This window comes from Tursiops truncatus, chromosome 9 (assembly GCF_011762595.2).
Source record: "Tursiops truncatus isolate mTurTru1 chromosome 9, mTurTru1.mat.Y, whole genome shotgun sequence".
In the NCBI taxonomy this organism is placed as follows: Eukaryota; Metazoa; Chordata; class Mammalia; order Artiodactyla; family Delphinidae; genus Tursiops; species Tursiops truncatus.
This window is the reverse complement of record NC_047042.1, coordinates 37,143,761-37,159,792: the sequence shown is the minus strand read 5'-3', so window position 1 is coordinate 37,159,792 and position 16,032 is coordinate 37,143,761. Positions and strand designations below refer to the sequence as shown.

General features: G+C 37.7%; 1 protein-coding gene across 13 annotated transcripts in view; it reads right to left on the bottom strand.

The window, feature by feature from the left end:
- Positions 1 to 16,032, bottom strand: part of CRPPA (CDP-L-ribitol pyrophosphorylase A) — a 383,981-nt gene that overhangs the window by 17,788 nt on the left and 350,161 nt on the right. For 7 of the 13 annotated variants that reach the window (XR_012333934.1, XR_012333933.1, XR_012333930.1 and 4 more), the window contains 4 exons: positions 10,080 to 15,129; positions 9,741 to 9,849; positions 5,294 to 6,092; positions 5,090 to 5,165 (listed from right to left, as the gene is read on the bottom strand). The gene's annotated coding sequence lies outside the window, so the exon portion shown is untranslated. The other 6 variants (XR_012333939.1, XR_012333940.1, XR_012333938.1 and 3 more) reach the window with 3 other exon arrangements.

Below are 16,032 nucleotides of genomic sequence, written 5' to 3'. Positions count from 1 at the left end.
GAAAGCTGGGACAATTCTAGTTTTAAATTAGAAAATTCTTTTGTACGATATATATAAAGAGTCATTTCTTTTTAAAACATTTCAATGGCTTACTACCTCTTTGAGAATAGCAACCAAACATCTCTCCAGGTCTTATGACAGTGCTTCTCTATCAACCTGTGGAGAGGATAAGTTTGTTTTAGTTTATGCTTTTGTTTTTTGTCTATTGCACCATGGACTGACATACGGTCCTACTGCATATGACTGGAAGCAATTTGCAACATGAGCTGCACCATCCAACTTCAAACTCACCTGAACTGAGGTGAGTCTGGTGATCAAGGGCTGGAACCTCAGCAATGTCAAGCTGCTATAAAGGGTTTAAAATTTAAGTACTTTTCCTGTTTGCTGACTAGAAGTGGTTCAACTCAAACTTTTATTAGCAGTGGTCTATAAGTCTCTGCCTCCCTGACCTTAATCCACACCACCTATCCATGTGCCCCTGACACAGCTGGTGCCCTGCCTTCCTTTCTGCCCTGTGGATTCAGCTTAGAATATTCTTTGTCCAGCTCTCCACAATAAAGCTCATTGTTATTCTTCAGGTCTCAGCTCAGACACTTTCCTCAGAGAGGCTATCCCAAAGGCTCCCTCTCTCAGGTGATGGTCTCTAATTACTCTCTGAATCCTAATAGAGTTTATTCCCTTTACAATACATTCTAGAATGTTAACATATTTTTAATTTTTGTGTTTTAAATTTTGAAATTAATTAGGACTAGTATAATAAGTAAAACCATCCTTTGCTTGCCAATTCTACACTTTCTGAGGAAACCAGAATTAAGAAATGGATAAGTATCATCTTTTCAGTACAAATACATATAAACACACACCTTTCTTTGTTTTTTTTTAATGGACCCATTCTCTACATATTACTCTGTGAAATAATTTTTCACCTAAGAATATATTTTAGACATTTCTAAAGTCTATAGACCAAGACTACACTATTTTATGGTTTCTCTTGAAGGAGGTATACATAACTCAGGTAGGTAGTTTTACATAAATGAGATTTTTGGTTATGTTTTTAATTGACAAGGCTTGTTTTCTTGGTTTGCCTACTTCTTCTCTGTTCCCTTTCTTCACCTGCATCAATTCACCCTCCCCCATTATGATTCTTGTAAAAACTCTGCCACTTTTTATAGTGTGTGTTGTGTGTTGTTCTAGTTGTTTCTCTGCATCTTGCTTTTCTCACTCAACAACTCACTGTCATAATCGCTCCAAGACAAATGACACAGGTCTTACTCACTGTTGTAATTGCTTTTTAATAGCCCATAGTGTAAATGTATCGTAATTTTTTCTCAGTTGAAGGCCATTCACTCTTTCAGACTCTTGCCTCTACGAAAAAGTACAATAAACATGCTCGTATGTATATTTTTATACAGTGGTGCTTTTACTTCTGAAGAATGGGGTTGCCTCTAAGGCTATGGTTATTTAAAATTTTAGAAGCACTGCTAAATTGTTTTCCAAAATGATGAGAATAATGTATAATTCCAGTAGCAAAGAATATGTAATTCCCTTCATCCCCACCAGCAGTAGGTTTATTGAAATTTTACAATTTTGTCAGTCGTCGATGGTGAAGTGATACTTCCTTGTTATTTTAAGGACAGGAAATTTGAGTTTACTCTTTTGTGAATTCCCTATTCATATCCTTGAAGTATTTTTCTATTGAGTGGTTTGTCTTTCTCTTTACAATTTGTAAGGATTCTTTCTGTATTATAGACGTTAAATGCTCATCATCATCTGGGTTGCAACCTTTTATGTCCTTCCCCCAATTCCATCGTTTGTCTGCTGACTTTATTTATGTTAGTGTAGTGGACACTTGTCACGTTTGTGGCTGTTCCAGGATCTACTGAACGCTTTTTCTATATGTGGATGATTTTCCACTTATGAGTTCTGTCTCCTAAGCCAGAAAGTAGAAACTTGCTTTCCCAGGTTCCCTTTCAGCTAGGGTACTAGAACATGCCCCAGCCCCTTCCTATTAGATTCACCTGCATGTAACTCTAAGGTGGAAATGATCAAGGCAAGACAGTGAGTGTGGTATTGATGTCCTACAGAGACAGCAGTGCTATCTTCTCAAAAGCAGTCCCTCACTATAGTTGTTGCATTTTCCCTTCCAAATTGCTTTTCTGAACATACAGTTAAAATGTATGTTGTTTTCAACCAAGAACCTTAACTGATACTGATATCAATGTGTATACAAAAGTTATAATTTTTATGTCAACTATATCTCTTTATTTTTTCTGGGTTTCTGGTAACATTACGAAGTTTCCCCTTAACCCCTATATTGTATAGGTAGCCTTGGTGATTTTCTTCTGTTTTATTTTTAAATTTCAAGTCAATAGGGAACAATTAAATGCACATGTATACATATATATTTGTATTTTTATGTTTATGTAAATATTTATAAACAATATATACATGTAAATATTATACGGAGAGAGAGAGAAATCAGTGCTGTCCAACAAAACATTTTGCAAAGCTGGAAAGCTTCTATAATCTACACTGCCCAATAAAGTAAACACTAGCCACACTTTAAAACATGAGTAAAACAGCTGAGAAACATAATTTTTAAATTTAAGTTCCATTAAAATGTAAATAACACTTGTGGCTAGTGGCTACAGCACTGAACAGCACATATAGTGAGAGTGGACCCAACTTAGTTTCCCTCTGGATAAATAGCTATTTGTCATCCCCACTTAATAAATAAGTCACTCTTTTCCCACAGAATAGAAATACTAACGTTCCCATATATGAAATTTTCATATACAGACATTTATTTTCTAGATTCTCTATTTTTCATGGATCCATATGGCTAATACCATATTGATTTGACTGTAGTGACTTTATAGTCTGATGAATGATGTGTGAAGCGTATTTCGCAGCTTCTGATTCTCCTATAATCAAACTTTTCTTGGTTGCTTCAGACATATATTCTTCCAAGCGAACTTTTATATCATTGTATCCAATTCTGAAATCAGCCTTGATGAAGCTCTCTTTATTATTAGTGCCTCAAATTTATAGGAGAATTTTGAAGAATTGACATTTTTACTGTATTAATTCTTCCCATCCCAAATCACACTATGTTTTTCCATATTTCAAAGATTGTTTTATGTCCTTTAATATTCTATGAGTAAGATTCACAGATTTTTTTTAACATAGGTCCTGTGTTTTCTCTTTAAAAGTCATCTGTGAGAATATTATGCTGTTTACTATAAACAGCTATCTTTCCATTTTCTTTGCCATTTGCTTATAGACAATATAGACAAAAGTTCTTGGTCTTAACATATTTATCTTGTTTTTATCTTAAATTCTCTTATCCATTATTTTTCATTGATTCTGATTTTAATTAGAATCTTAGGGTTTCTAGACATACAATACTGTCATTAGGAAAAAAAACTTCTATTTTCTAATGTTTTTACTAAATTTTTTTTAACTTACCATTCCAAAGCAATGGCAGCAGTAGACATTTACATCTAATTTTTCATATTAATTGCAATGAGAATTTTCTAACTTAATGATAATTAGTTTAATTTGAGGTTGATTATTTTGTCATATTTTCTTATTAATTCATAAATTTAAAAAAATATCTTTATTGGAGTATAATTGCTTTACATTGTTGTGTTAGTTGCTGCTGTACAACAAAGTGAATCAGCTATGCGTATACGTATATCCCCATATCCCCTCCCTCTTGCGTCTCTCTCCTACCCTCCCTATCCCACCCCTCTAGGTGGTCACAAAGCACCGAGCTGACCTCCCTGTGCTCTGCGGCTGCTTCCCACTAGCTATCTATTTGACATTTGGTAGTGTACATATGTCAGTGCCACCTCTCTCACTTCATCCCAGAGCGTGTTATATATGTGTTAGCATATGGTATTTGTTTTTCTCTTTCTAACTTACTTCACTCTGTGTGACAGACTCTAGGTCCATCCACCTCACTACAAATAACTCAATTTCATTTCTTTTTATGGCTGAGTAATTTTCCATTGTATCTATGTGCCACATCTTCTTTATCCATTCACCTGTTGATGGACACTTACGTTGCTTCCATGTCCTGGCTATTGTAAATAATGCTGCAATGAACACTGTGGTATGTGACTCTTTTTGAATTATGGTTTTCTCTGGGTATATGCCTAGTAGTGGGATTGCTGGGTCATATGGTAGTACTGTTTTTCATTTTTTAAGGAACCTCCATACTGTTCTCCATAGTAGCTGTATCAATTTACATTCCCACCAACAGTGCAGGAGGTTCCCTTTTCTCCACACCCTCTCCAGCATTTGTTGTTTGTAGATTTTCTGATGATGCCAATTCTAACTGGTGTGAAGTGAAACCTCATTGTAGTTTTGATTAATTCATATAATTTTTTTCAGAATGTATTGATATTACCATACGATTTTTTTTAATAGATTGATGTACAGCATTTATACTGATAGGTTTCTGGATATTACAACTATCTTTTTTTTTTTACAAAGATCTTTGTGTATTTACATAGGAGTTTGAGCTGCATTTTTGTTTTTTATGATAACTTCATAAGGTTTTATATTAAGAATTTTTTCCAGGGGAGCAGTAGCTTAAGTAACATAGGAATTATCTATTTTTTATAAAGACTTGATACAATCCAGCTGGGAAAATCTGTAGCCTTACTGGCTTTCATTAATGGCAGATTTTTAACCTTCTCAATCACTTTTTGATTATTGACTTTTTTTTACCTTCTCTTGGGATAATTTTAGAAATTTAAATTATGTTAGAAAAGCATCTATGTCACCTGTGTCTAAGGTTTTCAGATTTGTTGTCATAGAATTGTCTGCAGACATACTTTATTATTTTATTACTATTTTAATCACACCTCTAGATATGTCTCATATCTCATTCCCATTCTTGCATATTTTGCCCCTTTCTAGTCCCTTAATCAGGCTTCTTTTTCTTGCTCTTCAAATCTCACTTGACTTTCAGTATAGTTCAGTAGTTGAAGAAAATGTGACCTCTGAAGTCTGAATAGCTATAATGGTATGCTATTATAAAACATTTGTCACTATGAATAATAAGAAATTCTGTCATTACCTTGAGTCTTCAAATGTAGCTCAATCAGAAGGTCGACTCCCATTCAGTGATCAAAACTCAGTCCCCCGTTGAGGGTCTATCAGGGGAAGAGAGGAGAGATGGGGCACAAACTGTATTTAGTAAGCAGGTGAGGGCAACTGCTTGTTGGCAGCAATCGGGAGAAGAAGGAAGCAAAGAGAACAAGAAAATTCTTGTTTGACTGACATTGTTCTGAGCTGGCGTGGTAATCCTTGAGGCCTGCAGACATAAAGCTGGCTCAGAGTGTTTCTTAGGTTCTTCAGAAACCTCCATCTCTAGGGAAGAGGTTGGTTGATTACTCCTTTTGTATCCATTGAGAATCCTTCAGGGTCTGGGCCTCTTCAGCATCTCTCCCTTGAGATCACATCCTCTCCTTCAGAGAGGAGCCTGCAGAAACTGAGATGATCTCATGCAGGTTCTTTCTCACACACGGCCCGTATATGGTGCGGGTCGGATGGCTCAGGTGTCTTTGAGAACTTCTAAACACAAGAGTTAGTCCCTGCTTCCCCCCTCCTTGGCTTATTTACCAGCTGCTGGCTAGTCACTCATTTGTGACCTTTATACTTAACAGCCGAAGTCAGACTCTAGGCTCCGGTGTCTCCCCCAGTCTGCCATGGACTGAACTAGATTCTCAATGTTCTCTTAAAGCCCTCTCTTTAGATCAGAAGTGAAGAACAAAATAAGCCCCACCCTCTGCCTTTATAGTGTGAATTCACAGAACAGCTATTTCTAAATAATTCCTTTACTAAATTATAACAACGGTTCAGACTCAGAAAAATGAATGAACTTAAGCAATTTTAAGCAGAAAAACGATTAACTCACTTAACTGGTGCCTACCAATCCGGGCAAGGCAGCAGAGGAGGCTCCAAGTGGGCCTGGAGGACTGACTCCCAACCACTGCAGAGAGGACCCATCAGGCCTTGGCCACTCCTGCCACAATCAGGAAACTCCACCCGACACTATGTACCAGTTTCTACTGCAGTTCCTGAGGATGCAATGGTGAGCAAAGCAGACAGTAAATTCCTGCAACCGTGAACTCTTACTTTTGGGGGGAAAGTGGGGATGGGAGACAGGGAGCAAGCGAGGTAAATATGTAAAATATACATTATGTTAGATGCTAATGATTGCTATGGAGACAGATAAAAGAGGCATTTTGCAATTGCAAGTAGGTTTTTACGGTTGAAACATTGTTACTTTTCTTACAAGATTGACACATACAAACATATCTGAACATTTTTTGAATAATCCTTGATATTTTCTGCACGTATTACCTCTTGGGATAACGCCCCAAGTCTCTCAGCCAGTCTCTCTGCCAGTAAATGGGAGTGAGAATTCAAACTCAGGACTGGCTGTCTCCAAAGCACATGCTCTTTCCACTACCCACTTTTTTTTTTTTTTGCGGTGTGTGGGCCTCTCACTGTTGTGGCCTCTCCCGTTGCGGAGCACAGGCTCTGGACACACAGGCTCAGCGGCCATGGCTCACGGGCCCAGCCACTCCGCGGCATGTGGGGTCTTCCCGGACCGGGGCACGAACCCGTGTCCCCTGCATTGGCAGGCGGACTCTCAACCACTGCGCCACCAGGGAAGCCCTACCCGCTATTTTTTATAATAAAATATAAATGAGTTTTAGATTTGCCACATCTCAGTTCTTTTATTAATGTGCATATAATTAAGAATTGATATCATTTAGAGAAATCACTGAATCTAAGTAGATTAAAGCAAATGCCTTTGGGTCTTTCTAGTCATAAGGCCATTCCTGGAAAGTTCTGGACACCTGTCTTAATGCCTAGTTATTGCTCAATCTGAAAATGGTGCCTTGAGTTGGACCTTGTTAGATGGTAACCAAGATGGCTGCAGAGTTGGTGAGGTGTGTTTGATGTTATCTGTACATTCTCCCAGAACTGTTCTAGTCCTTCCAGTTTATATATTGAAACGCTCAGTAGTAATCACCATTCTTAACAGACTGGATCTTGTCCAGGCCCAGATTCTTGGGCTTCTCTGAATCTCATATAATGGCCCCGGAATCAAACCCTATTAACTGCTAAGGACCACCCAGGAGTAGCCCTTAAACTGGTTGTAGACATATCGAATTTCCCAGAGCTCCTTCAGGCTAAAGTGGGTCACCCAGACCACACAGAGGCAGGACAGGAGATCTAGTGGAGTTTTGGGTTGGACTCTACTTCCAAAGAATGTGTGATGTCTTCTCCAGCACCGAGAAAACAAGCCAGAAAGGCTAGAGCCTATTCACTCATGGAAACAGCTTGGATGCAGTGTATCGTCCTACCACTTGGCTTCAGTAATGTGCGTGAGTATCCACTGTCCTCATCTGAGGATCACAGCTTATGAATCCTAAATTGTGAATTCTCCCAAGAATGTTGTAAAAGCCATCTGTCCAATCTAGCCTAACCAATAGATTAAAGAAAGCTTTCACTTTGTTTTCTCTCAATTGTCTCTGTCTGATTCTTGGTAAATTCAGATTATTTTCATCAGTATTTTTCTAGAAAATTATTAACTAGGTAATTATATGTGCATTACAATTTTTAGATGACATGTGTTATATATATGGAAGAGTCACATCGTTTGTCATTCAGTTTATTTCTGCCCATGAGTTTTGGGAACACCTCAATCAGAAATATCTACAACATGAAGATTATATCAGAGTGAATTCTGTGAACTGACAGTAGTAAATTGGGATTTGCTTTACTTTTTTTAAAGCCTGATTGTGCTGGTACAGTACTTGACCTTACACCTAGTTGTATGTCTTTGTTTTATATGAGCAAAAGTGGAAAGTGATAAATGAGCATATTGAACCATTCTCTAGCTGAGAATTTTTGACCTTCTGAGTATCTATTACCACTGCCATGTTCTAAGCCTTTCTACTAAATCCCTTGAGCAGTCCAAAATTGATATTGTTATTTAGAAGAAATTTTTCTTGTGTAAAGAGATATTAGCATGGTTATACTACAAGTCACCATATAATCTGATCTAAGCATAGCAATGCCTCTGAAAAACCCAGGATCCTGCTTTTCCTTTAACCATCCATCAACCCGATGACTGAGAATGTAAGACAATTTTATTTATGATATTCCACTTTCTGCCGAAACCAAGAACAAGAGGTCTCATCAGTTTATAAAATATTTAAAATTTCATCTAAGATAGATAAATAGATGTGCAAGTGATAGTTCTATAGAGAAAAGAGAAAATTCTGCTAATTTGTCTATTTCTTGAATAAGAGGGGTGGAGGGCTAACCCAAGAGTCATTTGTCAACCACCATGTGGAATCACTTATGCCAGACCGGGCCATCAATTAAATTGGAAAGCACTGCACTGCACTTTCTAGATTGTAGAAAAAATGCTTATACAAATGAAAAAGAGGGAGCAGCAAGACTGTACCTAGTTGATCCAATCCCCCAAGTTCCTCCAGTTCTATTACCATAGACTGTCTTTCATCACCTCCTGGATTTTCACTACAACTGCACTGCAATACCAGCATCCAGTTACATATCCACACCACTGGTTAGCAGACACCCTAAGAAATCTCTCTAGTTTAGTCATTTATGTGTTAGTGAGCAGGGAGCCCCACTTCCCTCATTGCCACAAAACTTACTTCTGCAGGACTGGAGTGATGGCCAAACATTTACAAGCCATTTTCTTTGGCTGACAATTTAGTTTTTAAACCCTTAATGGAGCATCTGCAACTACTGTTGTATTGACATAATTTCTAATGCAGTTGTGTTTCCAGTAATCTATGGCAGTTTTAAAAGTTTGAAGAGACCAGGAGCTGGAGACAACAGTAGAGCAGATGTGTTTCACTGGGATTTGTTAATATCTTACTAAGCTATGTTATAGAGACATTTCAGGAGGCAGGCATCAGCTCAAGCAACAACTCATCTTTAAACACACATACTTCCATGTCAAGTGATAAAATGAGAACACACAAGCCACCGAACACCCAGCCCAGTATGCAACTATCATAGATATATATAAGGTGAATGAGTAAAACAGTCTCTTAAGTTACATGAGTTCAAGGAGCTTCTATTCCAGGGGTGGGGGGTGGGGGTGGAAGGGGAGGGAGTGGCAAAATCAGATTGAAACAAAAATAACAAATAAGTAAATTACAATTCTTCCCAGAAGGTGACAAGTGCAATGAAACGATGAACAAGTGGAACACGGTAAGGGAGCTCCAAAGTACAGGGATTGGCGAGGGGTGTCAGGTCATAGAATCTTAGTCAGTATACTGTCTGACAAAGTGATATTTGAACACTTAAAGGATGTGAGGGGATTAGGAATTATTTTAAAATAATAAATTATCAATTAAATATGAAAGTATAAAAAATTAATATGATAAATTGCACAACAATCTGATAAACAGAGCTGAAAACTAAGTAAGTTGTCAGAGAGCAAGAATGACGGTAAAAACAAACTTTCCTCAATTCTCACTGTGCTCCTCCCAACTGCTTCTTTTCCATAACTCCCTTCTTCCTCATTTCCTGCTTCGCTCTTCTTTTCTTTCCCTGACAAATTCACATGCTTCTTCTCCCTTTATAGGTGTACTTTTTAAATTACATGAATAACTAGAAGTGCTTCCAAGAATACATTATTATTTTCCCAGGAAACCAACACACCCACTTACCTTATTCTTGCTAGAAACACCTTTTTTTCTTTACTCAGGTTGTGACCATCGGAATTATAGTAAGCGCTGTCTCATTTAATGATTTTAATTTTGTTCCTAAAACCTTGCCCTAAAGTGAAAGGTCGTAAATTGAAAGCAAAATTCATTAATTTTAAAGGGAAATTACGAGGTATATTATTCCAATCCAAAATACTCAAAAAAATTCTATAGACTGGAATATATATATATCAAGTGAACAATGAAAACAAGTTTATATAAATAAATAGTATGAATAAATACAAACAAGAGTTTGAAAATAAAAGTCTGAACATAAATCGTAATGAAGTTTATTTTACTCACCGAGGAAGGAAGAGACTGAATAAGGGATGGCAGTCACAGTTGGTGCTTATCTTCAGACAGGAATTTGAAAATTGGATCTGCTGGATATATTAGTTTCCTACGGCTGCCATAACAAATGATCACAAGTTGGGTGGCTTGGAACAACAGACATTTATTCTCTCATAGTTCTGAAAGCCAAAGGTCCAAAATCAAGTCCAAAAGCCTTGGCAAGCCTTCTGGAGTCTCCGAGGGAGAATCTGTTCCATGCCTCTCTCTTAGCTTCTGGAGATGGCAGGCAATCCTTGGCATTCCTTGGCCTGTAGATGCATCATTTTAATCTCTGCCTCTGTCTTCACATGGTGTTCTCCCTCTGTGTCCCTGTGTCCAAATGTCCGTGTTCTCATGAAGACGTCAGTTGTTTGATGAGCACTCACCCTCCATTATGATCTTATCATGACTTGACTACATCTACAAAACCCTATTTCCAAATAAGCTCCTATTCACAGGTACCAGAGTTCAAGATTTGACCTTATCTTTTTGGGAGACACAGTTCAACCCACTGGAAAAGAACTTCTTTAAGACTGTGATGAAATAAAGGCTAAACCTGAGAGCAGTGGAACACGTGGACACACGTGGAAACATGTACAAAAGAGACTATAGATTCAGAAGATGCAACATCTGTCTTCTCACCTGGCATCCTAACGCAGAGCAAAAATGTTTTGTTTCATCCAGACATGATGCTCGATTTGAATTTGTTGCAAATGATATTCTTATTAGAAATTATTGTGTTAAGTAATTGGCAATTGTGACTTTTCCTGGAAATATATTGTTTATAGTTTTCAGTACATTTTGGGATGAAACCGTTATTTCAAAAAAGTGTTATTTTGAGAAAAGTGAGCTGTTATGGTGAAACTGGTCAATTGAACAGTCATAATGTGAAGTAAATCTGTATCTTTAGATTCGAGAGCAACTCAACTGTAATCTAGATTCATCATTTATTTTCATGATAATATACTAAAAGCAGTATTTCCAATGTATGCTACTGAGTAGGCCCTTAAAATTCTTAAATATCCCTATAGTGTATAATTTCTGCATAAAAATGGAGGGAGAGGAAAAAGATTGTTGCCATGTGGATGTTGCAGGTTCATTTTCTGATTAAGTAATTTGAACACCAACTGTTATTGGTTGAATTATGTTCCCTCAAAATATATGTTGAGGTCCTAACTCCTAGTACCTCAGAAGGTTATTTGGAAATAGGGTCTTTGCAGATGTGCTCAAATTAAGGTGAAGTCATTAGGGCCCTAATCCAGTATGAATGGTGTCCTCATAATAGAGATGTGGACAGAGTCAGACACTATGTGAAGAGGTTTCACGAACCTTTATCTTCACATAGATAAAGGCAGAACACCATGCATGTACAGATGAAGGCTGAGATCAGGGTGTGGCATCTATAAGCCAAGGAAAACCAAAGATTGCCAGAAAACCACCAGAATCTAGGAGAGGCGTGGCAAGGATTGTCTCTTACAGCCAATCCTGTCAATACCTTGACCTTGGATATAGCCTCCAGATCTGTAAGACAATAAACTTCTGTTGTTTAAGCCACCTAGTATGTGGTATCTTGTTATGGTAGCCCCAGAAATGAATACATCTCCTACTGTCAGAAAATTTTATGCCACTTGGTGTGAAGGGGGCTAAAATTGATATGACATAAAAATTTAAAGTTATTTATTATATGCCATGGACCTTCAAGTTTGGTCTTGAACAATGGAAACCTCAAATACTGAATGCCAGGGGTCTATCCTATACTGGAGCTTCCCAGTACAACTGTGTCCCTACCTCTCTGGGAGAGTATGGTTTAATTATTGCTCCAATGAGAGATGAAACTCAGGTTCCTATTACAAGGGTGGTCAGTGGATGAAGTTGCATCTCTTCTCTTTCACTTTGGGTGACTTAACTCCAAAGAGGAGTCTGAGATGGCACTGAAATGTAACATATATGTAGCAGTAACTCGTCACTACCAGCATAACCTCCACGTTTTTACTCCTTCCTTTGTGAGAGAGGATAGCGGAAGGCAAGTACCCAGCTAAAAATATATTTCTCAGCCTCACCTGCTCAAAGGATGCTCAGTAAGATGCACGCACATCTTATAGGCAAGATGTGATAAACAGCTGGATGAGACCTCTGGAAAAGTTTACTAAGCTGACAAGTGCCCCTTCTTTTCTTCTTCCTCAAAAACTGGTTGTAAGGTGTTGAGGTCCAGCAGTCACTTGGGGACCATGAGTGGAAGGCTAAGAAATTCATCCCAGAATCCCTGACACTCTTGTGCTATTGAACAGCTATCAGTAACTGCCTATCTCTATACTTTTTATTGACTGACAAATATACATAGATATTTAAATCACACAAGTCAGCAGCCTGTCACTGGTAGCCAAATGCAATTCTTAACTGATATAAAAATCTATTCTTGCAGTAGACACTCCCTTGGTTTCCAAGTTTCCAGTTAGCTTGATCTGAACTTGTCACACTTTACAATGCAGATTAATACACTAACATTCTTCATTTTTTGTCACTGAAATAAACATTTGACCATGAGAACATTACTGCACATTTCAAGGAACATACTTCTAATGAAACCATAATAAATATGTTTACTCTGAGGATTATTCTTGTTTTATCAGGTGACTACTTCAGAGATAAAGAAAATTCCCCCTCAAAAAAACCTTTAAATTACTTAATTTTTTTTAAATTAATCAGAACAAGTAATCAAGCCACAAAATGGGTAAGACCTAACTATCTGGTGTGAGTTTCACAGAGTTTTCAATTTTGTGGGCAGCCAAAAAGAGATGAAGGTGGCAATGGTTATTCACTGATTCACTGAGACCTCTCCAAATAGCTTCACTAGCAGAGGAGTGGAAATTAAAAAGGAAGAATATGAGGGATTCTTTGGGGATATTAACCACCTTTTTGGAACCCAAGTAATGTCTAGAGCATAATTCTAAGAGTACTGGTAGGTGTAACATGGAAAACACTTTAAAAAATATACCACAGAACCACTTACCTGGGTACCTACCAGGTAAGTTTGTTTTATTCATGTCTTATGGATAAGAGATAAATGGAAGCCATTCTTTGCTTTTAATAATTCCTCTTTCCTTTCTCCATTCAAAGAAAAAATTTTAAAAATAGAGGAAAAAGAAGGCGATCATCTGAATTCCTTAAAAATTGAGGTTACAGCATTGCCTAAGATTAAGCTTATGTAATCTTCAATATTATAAAGTTAAAAGCATGTGGTCAAAATGTTGTTATTGTTGTTCTTTTTTAAAGAAAGTGAGGTTTTAAGAGATTTCCCCATGCTTTCCTAGTTAAAAGAGCTTATTAAAAACCTATGCTTTTTTCTGCAGTTTCCCCCTTAAAATTGTATTATTTCACTTAAGAAGTCTTAGCTCAATTCAGTTACTTGGCGTTGTTTCTTTGAAGGTGTCATCGTCCATGTGAAAAAAACAAGTTGCCCATGATGACCAAGTACCTGAGATGCTTCAGATGGTTTGCCTTTTCTTTTTTTCCTTTTTTTTTTTTTTTTTGCGGTACGTGGGCCTCTCCCTGTTGTGGCCTCTCCCGTTGCGGAGCACAGGCTCCGGACGCACAGGCCCAGCAGCCAAGGCTCACGGGCCCAGCCGCTCCGCGGCATGTGGGACCCTCCCGGACCGGGGCACGAACCTGCGCCCCCTGCATCGGCAGGCGGACTCTCAACCACCGCGCCACCAGGGAAGCCCTGCTTTTTCTTCTTGGCTACAACATCTAGGCTCAGCAAAACTGTCTTAGTCAAGGGCACAGGTAAAAATATTTTTAATTGATCACCATTCCAGAACCGTCAGCCAATAAAGCCTTTTTAGGATAGCTCTTCCCGGGCTTATAATAAGCTCTTCCCGGGCTTAGGATAGCTCTTCCCGGGCTCACTCATTGACAATCTTAAGCAACAGCAGACTTCACTTAAAAAACACACTGTAGTTCTTAGCCAAAGGAACAAAAGTCACAAGTGGTTCCAGCATTCTCGTCTTTCTTTCCTCCTAGTTGCAGATTTTCACTTTAGGACTTCTGATTCTGCTAATATTGTAAGTGCTTCTTCTTCCCTTCCAATCACCATTCTCTCATCTTTTTATTTTCATAGCCATTATCCTTCCAAATCCTGTTTCTGAATGACATCATTCTCGAGTTCTTTGACATCTACCTAGATACTTGAGTGTAACATCTCAAACGTGTTTGGCATCTTGGAGTATAATGAGATTTCATGTTCATTATCTTATTCCTGAGGAGGCAGGTCAGGTAGGGAGAATCATAAATACAAGTTCTGACACTGAGGATCAGAACAGCTACTTATAACTCAGCCAGTATCACATATATGCTAAGTGACAGAGCCAAGACTTAGCATCCAGTCTTCAACTTCCTCGTCCAGCTCTTCATTCACTCTGCTGTCTTCTACACTCACTTTTGAAATGGGTACTTTTGCCCCATCAACTAGGAAGGTGACTGAAGTGACTCATGGGAGATAGAATTCTCTCCCAGTCAGACATGTCTCCAAATCGAATTATTAACATTGCTGAAGGTTTAAGAAGCTACTAAGGTACAGAAAAATGTTATTTTGAAACAAACCATTTACATTATGTTACTCTCGACAGTTAGGTCATTTACCAAAACTATAATATTCAATGCCATTCATGCAAATCTAACACAAAGCCATTCTTAAAAGCTGAACAAATGACAAATGTTTCCAGAGGTATCCTTGGCCTGAAATATGTGGCTACCTTCGGGAATTTTATGAATCCTGGTACAGGATGTCATAACAATGTCTGCTTGGGTCAGAGAGCTTCTGCTCCGAGATTTACAGGACATTTGGCTTGTATTCTTTGTTCCTCTATCTCATCAGTTATTTCTAAGGAGACCTGTATTGCCACAGTCTTGAAAAATGGTCTTCAGGGTTAGGGAAGGATGAAGATTGGTGGCAAAAATCCAGTTTTTCTCCTCTGTTCTTCCAATTCCCACTTAATTTTAGCTGTCTGTAGCCATGAGAATCAGCCTAGCGTAAACACAAAAATAAGGTTGAATAAGCACACCCAGAGCCTAAATAAATTAAACCAAACTTTGTAGGTGAGGGTATGAGTAGCTGGAAGCTTAAAAATCATGTATACCTGTATTTTGTCTTGATTATTTTTGTTTTTTTCTTAGCCATCTTTGTTGGATAGATATTCTGAGTTTATTTATTAGAGAAAAAAATATTAAAACTTCTCTCACATTAGGAAGTAATTTGCCGGGACTTCCTTGGAGGTCCAACGGGACTTCTAATGCAGGGGGCGGGGAGTTCGATCCCTGATTGGGGAACTAAGATCCCACATACCGTGTGGTGTGGCCAAATAAATAAATAAATAAATGCCATTTAAAAAAATAAATAAAATGGTTAAGATGGTAATTTAAAAAAAAAGGAAGTAATTTGCTGAGTCAATGATCCATTCAATAAGTACTTACTGAGAGCTTATTTTGAGAGACACTGTGGTAAGTACTGGGGACAGAATATGAACCAGACAAGTATGGTCTTGCCTTGATGAAGCTTACCGTTGATGGAAATGTACAAAAGTACAAATAAAAATTAAACATAATAAGGGCTGCAACAGTGAGAATATAGAATTCTATGAGAAAATTTAGGACAAAACATTCCTGTGGGTATAGCTAAGATTAAATACAATCCACTGTATATCTGGTTTAACTCAATTCAAACTTCCTCCTACTCTTAAGAAATTATATAGAAATAAAAATAAATAAGGGTGATATTATTATAAGGATAACCTTGAGCTTGCTATAACATAGAGAAAAATGTAGATCATTCTTAAATTTGAATCCATTAATAATTTTTGTATTCTATTAATTGCAATGTAGTGTCTTCTAATACTATGTGACATCCTCTTTCTAAATATGAAGAGATTAT